Here is a 13,432-nt window from a genome sequence, read left to right as displayed (position 1 = left end):
GCCCTGGAGAGGCATGTATTGGTTTGTTCAAGATGCTGATCAGGGATTGGTGGTCAGTTTCAATCGTGACAATTTTTCCGAAGATAAAGTCATTAAACTTCTTGCATGCGAAACGACCGCTAGCCGCTCCTTTTCAATCTGGGCGTAGCGTTGTTCCGTGTCAGTCATGGTGCGCGAAGCATAGGCAACAGGCCTGTTGCTGTTACCATCATCTTGGAGACAGGCTGTCCCTAGACGGTACTGTGGGGCGTCACAAGTCAGTGTGACCGGTAATTTAGAATTAAAGTAGGCGAGAGTGGGGGCACAAGACATCTGCTGTTTAAAAGTGTCAAACGCCCTCTGCTGTTGCTCATGCCAGACCAAACAGTGTCTTTGTGGGTCAGCTCACGCAGTGGGGCCGATATTTCACTGAAGTTAGGAATAAATTTCCCCAAGTAGCTTATCATGCCAAGGAATCTCTGCAGGCTGAGCACGTCTGTGGGTGCTGGTAACTCATTGATAGCAATGGTTTTCGATGGATCAGCTTTGAGGCCGTCTTTAGTGAACACATGGCCTACGTAGTTCACTTCATTTACTCTGAATTTGCACTTTTGAGGGTTTAACTTGAGGTTGATTTCTTTAGCGCAGTCCAGAACCTTTTATAAATTTGCGTTGTGTTCTTGAATAGTTTGTCCAGCAACAAGAATATCATCAACCACAATGGAGCATGGGTAGCCTGCAAACAATTGTTCCATAGCGTGTTGAAATACTTTACTAGCAGAGCTTATGCCGAATGGTTTACGAAGAAATTTGTACCGTCCGAATGGTATGCTGAAGGTAATTAACCGAAGGACAAGGAGTTTTGTTCCAGAGCAATCTGCTAGAATGAACTCTTGGCATCCAGTAACATAGAAACATAGAAACATAGAAAATAGGTGCAGGAGTAGGCTATTCGGCCCTTCGAGCCTGCACCGCCATTCAATATACAATACAATACAATACCATTTATTGTCATTTGAGCCTCAGTGAGGCTCAAACGAAATTCCGTTTCCACAGCCATACAAACAAAGACAATTTCCTACAGACATACACACAATTTAATTCACACAAACATCCATCACAGTGAACCCAGTGATGGAAGGCAAAGTATTTTCTCTCCCCTGTTCTCCATTTCTCTCCCGATGTCCAAGCCCCAGGCGGGCAATGCTAAGTCCCACGGCCATTTTAGGCCGTGCCGGGCGATTTACGGCCCCGCTCCCGGTCTAAAAATCACAATGTTGGAGCCCCTGGCGGGCGCTGGCATGTCCCACGGCCATGAAGCCGTGCCGGGCGATGTACGTCCCCGCTCCGGGTCGTTCCAACCCTGCGACACGGGCTGGAGAAGTCGCGTTGTGGGAGCTCCGGGAAGCGGTCTCTCCCCCCGGACCTGCAAGCTCCCGATGTCCCAGTCCACCGGACCTGCGGCTGCGTTGCTGGAGCCTCCGAGCCCCAGGAGTCGAGTCGCAGCAGCGAGTCACCACCGCTCCCCACGCTCCGAGGCCGGCCAGCCCCACGATGGTGAGTAGTCCGCAGCTCCGCAGTCTCCCGAGCCCCCGGGTCGTTCAGGTTGGAGGCCGCTCCACGGTGCTAGGCCCCAACGACAACGGACACCCGACAGGGAAAAGGTCGGGTCTCCCAGACAGGGAAGAGATTTTAAACCGTTTTCCCCTCCCCCCCCCCGCCCCCCACATATACACATTTAAAATCAGTATTAAAAAACACCAACACTACATTTAACTAGACAAAAAATAAAAAAAAGACAGACAGGCTGTAGGGGCCACTGCAACGGGTGAGTCGCGCCGCCAATCTTAAGGGATTGGACAGGCTAGATGCAGGAAGATTGTTCCCGATGTTGGGGAATTCCAGGACAAGGGGTCACAGCTTAAGGATGGAGGGGAAATCCTTTAGAACCGAGATGAGAAGAACAATAATGATCATGGCTGATCATCCAACTTAGTATCCCGTACCTGCCTTCTCTCCATACCCCCTGATCCCTTTAGCCACAAGGGCCACATCTAACTCCCTCTTAAATATAGCCAATGAACTGGCCTCGACTACCTTCTGTGGCAGAGAGTTCCAGAGATCCACCACTCTCTGCGTGAAAAATGTTCTTCTCATCTCGGTTCTAAAGGATTTCCCCTCTATCCTTAAGCTGTGAACCCTTGTCCTGGACTTCCACAACATCGGGAACAATCTTCCTGCATCTAGTCTGTCCAATCCCTTAAGAATTTTGTACGTTTCTATAAGATCCCCCCTCAATCTCCTAAATTCTAGCGTGTACAATCCGAGTCTATCCAGTCTTTCTTCATAAGAAAGTCCTGACATCCCAGGAATCAGTCTGGTGAACCTTCTCTGCACTCCCTCTATGGCAATAATGTCCTTCCTCAGATTTGGAGACCAAAACTGTACGCAATACTCCAGGTGTGGTCTCACCAAGACCCTGTACAACTGCAGCAGAACCTCCCTGCTCCTATACTCAAATCCTTTTGCTATGAATGCCAACATACCATTCGCTTTCTTTACTGCCTGCTGCACCTGCATGCCTACTTTCTAGTACTGTGAATACAGTCACTTTGCCCAACTGCGCTGCAATCTCTTCCACTGTGCGCATGGGATAGTGTGGTCGCTTAATGGCTGTGTTTAAATCCTTAGGATTGATGCAAATCTGTATTTCATCCTTATTCTATTTTGTTGCTACAACCATGATCGAGACCCAATCCGAGGGAGTCAGTGACGGGGGCAATCACACCTATAGCCACCATTCTGTCGAGTTCACCTTGTACACGGTCCCATATAGCATGGGGGATCTGGTGTGCTGGACGGACAACTGGGAGTACATCGGGGTTAGTTGTAATTGTGTACTTGACAGGCAACCTGCCCAACTTGTCGTCGAGCAGACGCTTGTATTGTGTCAGGATTTGTTGAGTGAAGCCACATGTTGTAGACGGTTGACAAATAGATGCACTGAAGGTGACCAGACCCAGGTCGTTACAAGCATCAATGCCCAGCAAAGAAGGCACATTTTTTCTGACAATAAAGAAGCTCAGGCTGTGAACCCGTGAATCAAGACAGCATCGTAGCTCGACTTGAACGATAGGGTGCACTGCACAACCTGCAAATGGAAGTAGAGTGGCAGCTGTGTGAATGATAGCCTATTTTTTCTAACCCGTTTCAGCTCAGATAAGGATAACACATTGCAGCGAGCCCCAGTGTCTAGCTTTACAAAAACATTATTTCCATTAATGAGGAGAGCGACCCTGGGATCCTGATGTTTATGAGACAAGTCAGACAAAGAATGTACGTCGATATCAAGATTCTTGTTAGCAGACAGTATGTCCTCGTTAGCTTGAACTACCTGGGAAAGCTCTGGAGCCATGCTCCCATGGTTGAGCAAATTGACAGATTGCTTCGTTTGAACTCTTTTTCCAAATGAACGACAACAACGAATAAAGTGATTTCTTCGTTTACAGAAGTGGCAAAGCTTCCCATAAGCCGGGCAATGTTCACGAATTGCAACATGCGAACCTCCACAGTTCACACAATTATTAATGAGTTTAACATCAGACCTGCCGGGCACCTGGGAAAACTGGCGTTGAGCTTGATAAACTGTGCCGGCAACATTAACATCATAGTCAGAATGGGGACCTTACACCAAAGATCTGGTGTGAGAATGTGTCATTACTGCAATGCCACAGAGGTTTCCAGCAGTCTCCAGAGTGCGCTCAGTATCACGTAAAAGTTCATCACGCACCTTGTCATTTAGAATTCCATAGACCAGTCTGTCCGTATCAGACTATCACACAAATTATCAAACTTGCACCTGCTGGCGATGTGTTTCCAAGAACTGACGTATGCTTCGACAGGTTCACCACGTCTTTGGCTTCGCGAGAAAAATTTATGGCGCTCCATTACAAGATTAATGCGTAACTCACGTAGCTGTCAGAACTTGTTCAGCAGGCATTCAGGGTCCTGAATAGATTCAGCTGGAACAATCTGGACACTCGCAGCATTAAACTGCGCCGGTTCATAATAATCAGCATTAAATTGCGCCTGTTCACTTCTGACACCATGTTGGATAAAGATCAGGCTCAGACATTGTGATTAGAATCCATAGTCTTTTATTAGCAACTCTGCAGAGGTAACTCAAAGAGCTTTCATCTCAGCATGCATACTATTAGTCTAACAGAGAGAGAAAGAGAGCGAGAGAGCGCGCTCTCTAATAAGCCTGTGGTCGGAGCCACAGTACGAGTGACACTGATCTACAAAGGTTTGCTTACTTTGAAGAAGTTCTCCACTGATGGGAGTTCTGCAAGCCTAAAGAAGGGTCATGGCCTAAAACGTCACCTATCCATTTTCTCCAGAGATGTTGCCTGACCCGCTAAGTTACTCCTGTGCTTTGTGTCTACCATGGGACTGCAGGTTAATAGGCCTCTGTAAATTGCCCCACTGTGTAGGGAGTGGATGCAAATGTGGAATAATATTGAACTCATGGGAATGGGTGATGGATGTCGGTGTAGACTCGTTGTGCCAGTTACCATGCTGGAGCTCTAAAACTAAAACGAAAACTCTTGACTCTTTCACAGAGTGCCATGGTTCATTGAGGTTGATGGTCAGGAGGGGGAGCTCTAACCGAGGAAAAGGCTATTTGGGAAATTTAAACTTTGAAAAAGACCAAAAATTATCCAACAGTTAATTTGCTCATCCAGAAAACCCCAAGATAGCTGCTTATAAGCGTTTTTCTGACAAGTAGTTTTTTGCTTTGTTACTGTTGTTTGATTTTAAGCATTGCCATTACTTTTATTGAATCTACTTCATCGCAACAATTTAGTTTAGTTTAGTTTAGAGAAACAGTGTGGAGACGGCTTTCAGCCCACTGGGTCCATGCCGGCCAACGATCCCCGCACACTAACACTACCCTACACACACTACGGACAATTTACAAATTTATCAAGCCAATTAGAGTACAAACCGAATTAGAGTATGTCTTTGGAGTGTGGGAGGAAACCGGAGAAAACCCACACAGGTCACGGGAAGAACTTACAAACTCCCTACAGACAAGCGCCCGTAGTCAGGATCGAACCCGGGTTTCTGGCGCTGTAAAGCAGCAAATCCACCGCTGCGCCACTGGGCCACCTGATGCTGCTGCACAAAGTTTGGCTGCTGGGTTATGGCCTGGAGTGTGAAACCTGGAAGGATACACCAAACAGAACGGCAGATGCAATAGTAGCAACTCTTTCTTTGATGACTAGAAATCTCTGGGCAAATAGTTGGTGGAGTAAAAAATAAAAACAGGACTTCAAAGAAGGTGAAATCAACATGTTGAGCCATAGAATCATACGGTGTGGAAACAGGCCCTTCGGCCCAACTTGTCCACACCGACCAACATGTTCTATAATACACTGGTTTCACCTGTCTGCATCTGGCCCATATCCCTCTAATAAGTCTTATCCATGCACCTGTCCAAATGTTTCTTAAATGTTGCGATACTACCTGCCTCAACTATCTCCTCCGGCAGCTCATTTCACACACTCACCACCCTTTGTGTGAAAGGGTCCTAATAAATCTTTCCCACCTCACCTCAAACCTATGTCCTCTGGTTCTTGATTCCCCTACTCTGGGCAAGAGACTCCGTGCATCTACCCGATCTATTCCACTCATGATTTTGTAAACCTCTATAATATCTCCACTCCCCTCTCCCCAGCCCAAGAAACACATAGAAATGTCATGCAGAGCAAGAAACTAGTCTAGTTTGATTTAACTGTGATGCTGGGATGTGCAGAATTTTGGGGTTGTCCACCTAAAGGGCTCTGGGACTGAATGATAATCTATTCATGTGCAGGAAAGAAAGCTTGCATTTATACATTTGGACAGGTATATGGTAAAGATAGGTTTAGAGGGAGTGGGCCAAATGCAGGCTGGTGGGGCTCGTGTAGATGGGACATGTTGGTTGGCATGGGCAAGGTGGGCCGAAGGGCCTGTTTCCACACTGTATGACTCTTTGACACTATCGGAGGAAAGTTAAAGGACAAAATGGAAAAATCCTTGCATCCCGCCAATAGTGCAATGGATGTGTAGGAAGGAACGGCAGATGCTGGTTTACACCGAAGATGGACATCAAATGCTGGAGTAACCGGCAGCATCTCTGGAGAAAAGGAATAGGTGACGTTTCGGGTTGAAACCCTTCTTCAAACTGAGCGTCAGAGGAGAAGGAAACTAGAGGTACGAAAAGGTACAAAGAACTAAAGAATGAAAGGTATGAAGAGAACAAATCAAGGCCAGCAAAGACGATCAAGGAAAGGTGGAGCCCACAATGGTGCATTGTTGGCTGCGGAAGAGGTGATAAGACATTTGGGCAGGTACATGGATAGGAAAGGTTTAGAGGGATATGGGCCAAACGCAGGCAGTTGGAACTAGTGTAGATGGGGCACCTTGGTCAGCATGAGCAAGTTGGGATTAAAGGCCTGTTTCCATGCTGTATGACTTTACTACTGTCACCTTTCCCAAATGGAATGGCTTAAAGCATATTTTGGCATTTAATGTTCTTTATTAAAATATTCCAACTTCTACCTTATGAGTGTAATCCAAACTTAATTCTGCACTCAGTAAAATGTTTATAAACAATGAATTAAAAATAGTTTTATGCATTCTGGTTTTGGTGCCTTCGTTAGCCACTTAATTGCAGCTCCCTCAAGCTGAAACCATCTGGCTTTGGAACAGGAGAAGTTCTTGCCATGCAAAAATGCTCGACCTTTGTGCCAAGGTTTCTCTATCTACCATCTACCTCATTGGAGACCCTCGGACTACATTTAATCAGACTTTGCTGGACTTTATAATGCACTAAACATTATTCCCTTTAACCTGTATCTATACACAGTGGACGGCTTAATTGTTATCATGTATAGCCTTTCCGCTGACTGGATAGCACAAAACTAAAAAGCTTTTTACTGCACTTTGGTAAACGTGACAATAAATTAAACTAAACTAAACTGAAGGTAGCGTCAAATGGTATTATGTAAAATGGGATGAGTGTAAATGAGTGCTTGTTGGCTGCCATGGGCTGGGTGGGCTGAAAGGCCTGTTCTCTGGCTGTGTGACTGCGTGACTTAGCTGCTGACCACAACATCTGGGATGCAGTAATGTGCAGCGATTTATTTTCCGTCGACACCGGCTTACAAATAGCTCTTAAGGAATGGGCGCGCTGTACACTGCAGTGGCCCCATCGACATGCTCCTTGTTGCTGGATCAGCTCATGGTGTGAAGTCAAAAGCTGTCGCTCTTACAAGTTAAAGGTGCAGGAAAGTGCCCACAAATGGCATATGGAAGTGATTTGCTCGGGGGCAGGGCCGACTATTAATGCAGTCAGAAGGTCCCGAGAAAAATGTTGGTTGTAAGTCAGACAAGACACGTTGCCATGGTAACGGAGCTCGCCTTGGAGAGGGGCAGATAACATGCAGCAGCTGGGCTGCCAACAGGCTTTGATTGAGGTGCTGGTACGCACCGACTCTTGGAAGGCTGTGACTGTTGGAAAGGCAACAATAAATCCAGATTTCTAGTTGCGGGATTTGGTGTTCCTGCAAGCGGCTAGTGTGGCAGTGGACTGCTGGCCTAGTGGGATTATACAGTGGCCAGTGTGGCAGGGGACTGCTGGCCTAGTGTACAGTGGCCAGTGTGGCAGGGGACTGCTGGTCTAGTGTATAGTGCCCAGTGTGGCAGGGGACTGCTGGTCTAGTGTAAAGTGCCCAGTGTGGCAGGGGACTGCTGGTCTAGTGTACAGTGCCCAGTGTGGCAGGGGACTGCTGGCCTAGTGTACAGTGGCCAGTGTGGCAGGGGACTGCTGGTCTAGTGTACAGTGCCCAGTGTGGCAGGGGACTGCAGGGCCAGTGTACAATGCTGCTCTAGTATACAGTGTCCAGTGCGGTAAAATACCTGTAGAGTAGCAGTGATGGACATAGATGACAATCATAGTATCAGAACTAAAATGACTAAAACTGTAATTATTTATCTTCCTACTACACCTGCTTGATTGGAGGTGTTTTTTGTTTAAATTTGAGTTGTTTCATAAATGTCTAAATTCCTGACTACACTTCACTCTTTAACATCTTGTGATCAGGGTTTTGAATAGCTCCACTCATCCATTCAGGCAACTAACCCACACCACAGTGACTTGTGCTACTACTTTTTTCAATTGTTAAAGTTGCTGAAAGCCTATCAAGAACACAGCAACATGTGTAGGCCACTTAGTCCCTTGCGCCTGGTCTCCCATCAAATGAAATTGTGGCTGATCTGTGACCAGCCTTGGACCCATACTTTATACCTGTTAAATTGTCCCTAGTGTGTAGGATAGTACTAGTGTACAGGGTGATTGCTGATCAGCACGAATTGGTGTACCGAAGGTCCTGTTTCCACGCTGTATCTCTAAAGTCCAGTCATTAATTAATCTCCGGTTTTAGCTCGCTATCTCTTATGAAGAACTTTATCAAATGATGCATGTAAATAACACACGCAGACTTTAGCCACAGGTTCAAAATATTCAATCAGGTTTACCATTCTTTTACCCATGTTGGTTGTCTAATTAACAGTAAATGGTCATAATTGTTCAGACATTTGATCTTTAATTACAAGCTCCTGTAATTTCATTATGCTACACATTAGGGTATCTGATCTATGTATTCCTTTGCTTCCCTCCATCACCATTCCCAAATAACACTGTGACATTTCGGATTCATAGATACATAGATACATAGACAATAAGTGCAGGAATAGGCTATTCGGCCCTTCGAGCCAGCACAGCCATTCATAAAAACATAGAAATTTGGTGCAGGAGGAGGCAATTTGGCCCTTCGAGGCAACTTGGCCCTTGTGATCATCCACAATCAGTAACCTGTGCCTGCCTTCTCTCCCTATCCCTTGATTCCGCTAGCCCCTAGAGCTCTATCTTTTAAATTCATCCAGTGAGTTGGCCTCCACTGCCTTCTGTGGCAGAGAATTCCACAAATTCCCAACTCTCTGGGTGAAAAAGTTTTTTCTCATCTCAGTTTTAAATGGCCTCCCCTTTATTCTTAGACTGTGGTCCCTGGTTCTGGACTCCCCCAACATTGGGACCATTTTTCCTGCATCTAGCTTGTCCAGTCCTTTTATAATTTTATATGTTTCTATAAGATCCCCTCTTATCCTTCTAAATTTCAGTGAATGCAAGCCCAGTCTTTCCAATCTTTCCTCATATGACAGTCCAGCCATCCTGGGGATTAATCTCGTGAACCTACGCTGCACTGCCTCAATAGCAAGGATGTCCTTCCTCAAATTAGGAGACCAAAACTGCACACAATGCTCCAGATATGGTCTCACCAGGACCCTGTACAACTACAGAAGGACCTCTTTACTCCTATACTCAAATCCTCTCGTTATGAAGGCCAACATGCCATTAGCTTTCTTCACTGCTTGCTGTACCTGCATGTTTACTTTCAGTGACTGGTGTACAAAGACACCCAGGTCTCACTATACTTTCCCTTTTCCTAACCTGACACCATTCAGATAATATTCTGCCTTCCTGTTCTTACCTCCAAAATGGATAACCTCACATTTATCCACATTATACTGCATCTGCTATGCATCTGTCCACTCACCCAACCTGTACAAGTAATTTTGCATCCTCATAGCATCCTCTTTACAGTTCACACTGCCACCCAGCTTTGTGTCATCTGCAAATTTGCTAATGTTACATTTAATTCCTTCATCTAAATCAGGGGCCGGCAACCTACGGCCCATGGGCCGAATGCGGCCCGTAACCTGAAATCATCCGGCCCACAGGCGTATTTTATTTTCCATAATCATCTGGCCCGCAGACTTCCGTCATCTATGGTACCTGGCAGGTGATTTTCGGATCAAGGGTCGGGTGAAACACTGTGAAAAAGATGCATTCAATCCTGCTGCTCATCGCCCTGCGTGAGGCCGAGCTGGTCCTCCCAGGCCCGACGCCGTGGTGCCCAGGTGCAGTGACGCAAGGATGCAAGGAAGCCAGCGCTGGCGGCCGCAATAGCGGAGCTGCCGAGAGCGGCTGAGCGCCGTGCGCGGCCGAGCACCGAGCTCTGGTTGTACCGCATCCTGAGCAAAGCCACCGGCACGACCGCGCACCTTCTGTTTCTGGGCTTCACAGTCGGGATCGGGGTTGTCAATAAGCCGGGAGCGAGTGAGTGTGAGTATTTGAGCCACCTCCTTCTAGACGCAGCCAAGGCAATGGTCCGTAGATGTGCCATGTTCGTGAGCGCCCATAACTAGAGGCCAGTGCTCTGGGTGGCATCCTCGAAGTGGCGGAATCTATGTGAACACGTGATTTGATGCCTGCCATCCGGGGCGGGATGAGGGCGTGATCCAAGTGTGCACGTGATAGATGTGGCCCGCCATCCGCTCACAGACATGCATCCTGGCCCCTATGCAGAACAAGGTTGCCAACCCCTGATCTATATCATTAATATATATTGTAAAATATATATTACCTTGCGGCACCCCACTAGTCACAACCTGCCGTTCTGAAATGGACCCGTTAATCCCTACTCTTTGTTTCCTGTCTGCCAACCAATTTTCTATCCATGTCAATATCCTACCCCAATACCATGTACTCTAATTTTGCCCACTAATCTCCTGTGTGGGACTTTATCAAAGGCTTTCTGAAAGTCCAGGTACACTACATCCACTGGTTCTCCCTTATCCATTTTACTTGTTACATCCACAAAAAATTCCAGAAGATTTGACAAGCAGGATTTCCTCTTCGTAATTCCATGCTGACAGACTGATCCTGTTACTGCTATCCAAATGCGCCGCTATTACATCTTTGATAATCGACTCAAGCCTCTTCCCCACCACCGATGTCAGGCTAACTGGTCTATAATTCCCTGCTTTCTCTCCTTTCCTGAAAAGTGGTGGTACATTAGCTACCCTCCAATCCACAGGAACTGATCCTGAATCTATAGAACATTGGAAAATGATCATCAATGTGTCCACAATTTCTAGAGCCACCTCCTTGAGTACCCTGGGATGCAGACCATCAGGCCCTGGGGATTTATCAGCCTTAAGCCCATCAGTCCACCCAACACCATTTCCTGACTAATGTGAATTTCCTTCAGTTCCTCCGTCACCCTAGGTCCTCTGTCCCCTAGTACATCTGGGAGATTGTTTGTGTCCTCCTTAGTGAAGACCGAACCAAAGTACCTGTTCAACTCGTCTGCCATTTCCTTGTTCCCCATAATAAATTCGCCTGTTTTTGTCTTCAAGGGACCCACATTTGCCTTAACTAATTTTTTCCTCTTCACATACCTAAAGAAGCTTCTACTATCCTCCTTTATATTCTTGGCTAGCTTATCTTCATACCTCATCTTTTCTCCCTATTATTGCCTTTTTAGTTACCTTCTGTTAAACTTTAAAAGTTTCCCAATCCTCTGGCTACCTGCTCATCTTTACTATGTTATACGTCTTCCCTTTTATTTTTATACTGTCTTTGTCAGCCACAGTCACCTCTTACTCCCCTTAGAATCTTTCTTCCTCTTTGGAATGAAATGATCCTGCATCTTCTGTATCATTCCCAGAAATACCTGCCATTGCTGTTCCAACGTCATCCCTGCTTGGGTCCCTTTCCAGTTCCTCCCTCATGCCTCCATAGTCCCCTTTGTTCAACTGCAATACTTACACTTCCGATTTTACCTTCTCCCTCTCAAGTTGAAGATTAAAACTTATCATATTATGGTCACGACCTCCTAATGATTCCTTTACCCTGAGTTCCCTTATCAAATCCGGTTCATTACACAACACTAAATCCAGAATTGCCTTCTCCCTGGTAGGCTCCAGTACAAGCTGCTCTAAGTACAAGCACTCTACAATCTCCCTTTCTTGGGGTCCAGCACCAACCTGATTTTCCCAGTCTACCTGCATGTTAAAATCTCCCATAGCACTAGCAAACCTGCCTGCCAGATTCATCGAAAGTTGAACAATCTCAAGCATTAAGACCAAAGGGAACCAAGCATGACCCATCTCCCCCTCCCGCCACCATTCCTGTCCCAACTCTTAGACAGGGTCCGACCCAAAAATGTCCAAATTAACGGAATGGTTCCAGAATGAAGAAGAATTTGAAAGACAAATTTCAATCCTTGAGATATTTTCAAAGCTCACTCCCATTTCCTTCAGAAGCAGTAACCGCAGAGTCTTGAGAAACATGGAGGTGTTCTCCATTGAGGAGAGAAGATTAAAGAAAGAGCTGGAGCTGAATAGGAAGCCGACATTACTTGAGGAAAAGAGTTGCAATATGGTGGAGATAGATCGGGGGGGAAGTGGGAATACCTGGTTAGGTCTGTCAATGAACACAAAGTGCTGGAGTAACGCAGCGGGTCAGGCAGCATCTGTGGAGGGAAAGGACGAGTGACGTTTCGGGTCGGGACCCTGTGAAAGAGTTGGGACAGGAATGGTGAGTTACTCCAGCTGTTTGTGTCTATCTTCAATATTCGATGATCCCTACGGTGCAAAATAGTAAGATTAAACGAGAACTTGCCAGTTTGAAGTTTGATCTGTATTTTATGAGGAGTTACGATGAGGGATTACGTGAAGAACCCGCTCAGCACGCATGCGCGGCATACTTCAAAGCAGCGGTGTGGAATCACAGATAGACACAGTTATTGAAGTAAACATACTAAAGAAAAGGAGACATCAGTTTATCAATTTGACCCATATTATTGAGGGTGGGAGCGGAGGGCACGTAATCCCTCATCGTAACTCCTCATAAAATACAGATCAAACTTCAAACTGGCAAGTTCTCGTTTAATCTTACTATTTTACTTCGGAGTCAGGTGAGTGACTACGTGAAGACTTCAAAGCTCTGTGATTTCAAACCGTGTAACAGTTATTACTTCACTCACTGCCGAAGTCCTTGAGGGAGGAAGTGTGTTATCGTAATCAACCAATGAATCTGTTTGTAGAAAAACACAAAGGTATTTGTTAACAATAACAACAAGAATTAAACTGCTCCCCTGGGCTTAAATTAAATATTTGCAGTCTGTAAAATCTTTTCTGCAAATAAAACAGGTTTTGCCAACGGCTTATTATAAAATTTCTGAACGGTCTTTCCCCTGACCATCCTGCTGTAGCCAGGATGTGGTCTATAGGCACGTCCATTCTTTTAGCCGTCGACGTGGATGCTGCCCTGGTGGAATGAGATTTGTACATGTTAGTGTTTATCCCAGCAGCTTTTAGCACCTGCTTGAGCCATCTCGCAATGGTTTGGCTCGTCACCCGACCATAAGGTTTTTTATGACTGACCCACAAGGCTTTTCATCTCCCTCGAATATTTTTGGTTGTGTCTATGTAGGATAGTAGGTGGGTCATGGCACATAACGTGGTTCTGGTGGGTAAGCCCGGAATTCCACGATTGGAT

At 46.1% G+C, this 13,432-nt stretch overlaps 1 long non-coding RNA gene across 1 annotated transcript; it reads right to left on the bottom strand.

Annotated features, from left to right (window-relative positions):
• Nucleotides 1-7,335: 7,335 nt before the first annotated feature.
• Nucleotides 7,336-10,224, bottom strand: LOC116977320. The gene is made up of 3 exons (XR_004413176.1): nt 10,114-10,224; nt 8,425-8,431; nt 7,336-7,348 (listed from the first exon to the last, which is right to left on the bottom strand). It is a non-coding gene; the product is annotated as an uncharacterized LOC116977320 (long non-coding RNA).
• Nucleotides 10,225-13,432: the final 3,208 nt, after the last annotated feature.

The sequence above is a fragment of the Amblyraja radiata genome, chromosome 9 (genome assembly GCF_010909765.2).
Source record: "Amblyraja radiata isolate CabotCenter1 chromosome 9, sAmbRad1.1.pri, whole genome shotgun sequence".
Classification (NCBI taxonomy): Eukaryota; Metazoa; Chordata; class Chondrichthyes; order Rajiformes; family Rajidae; genus Amblyraja; species Amblyraja radiata.
Note: the sequence above shows the minus strand (reverse complement) of the source record. Positions and strands in the feature narration are given on the sequence as shown.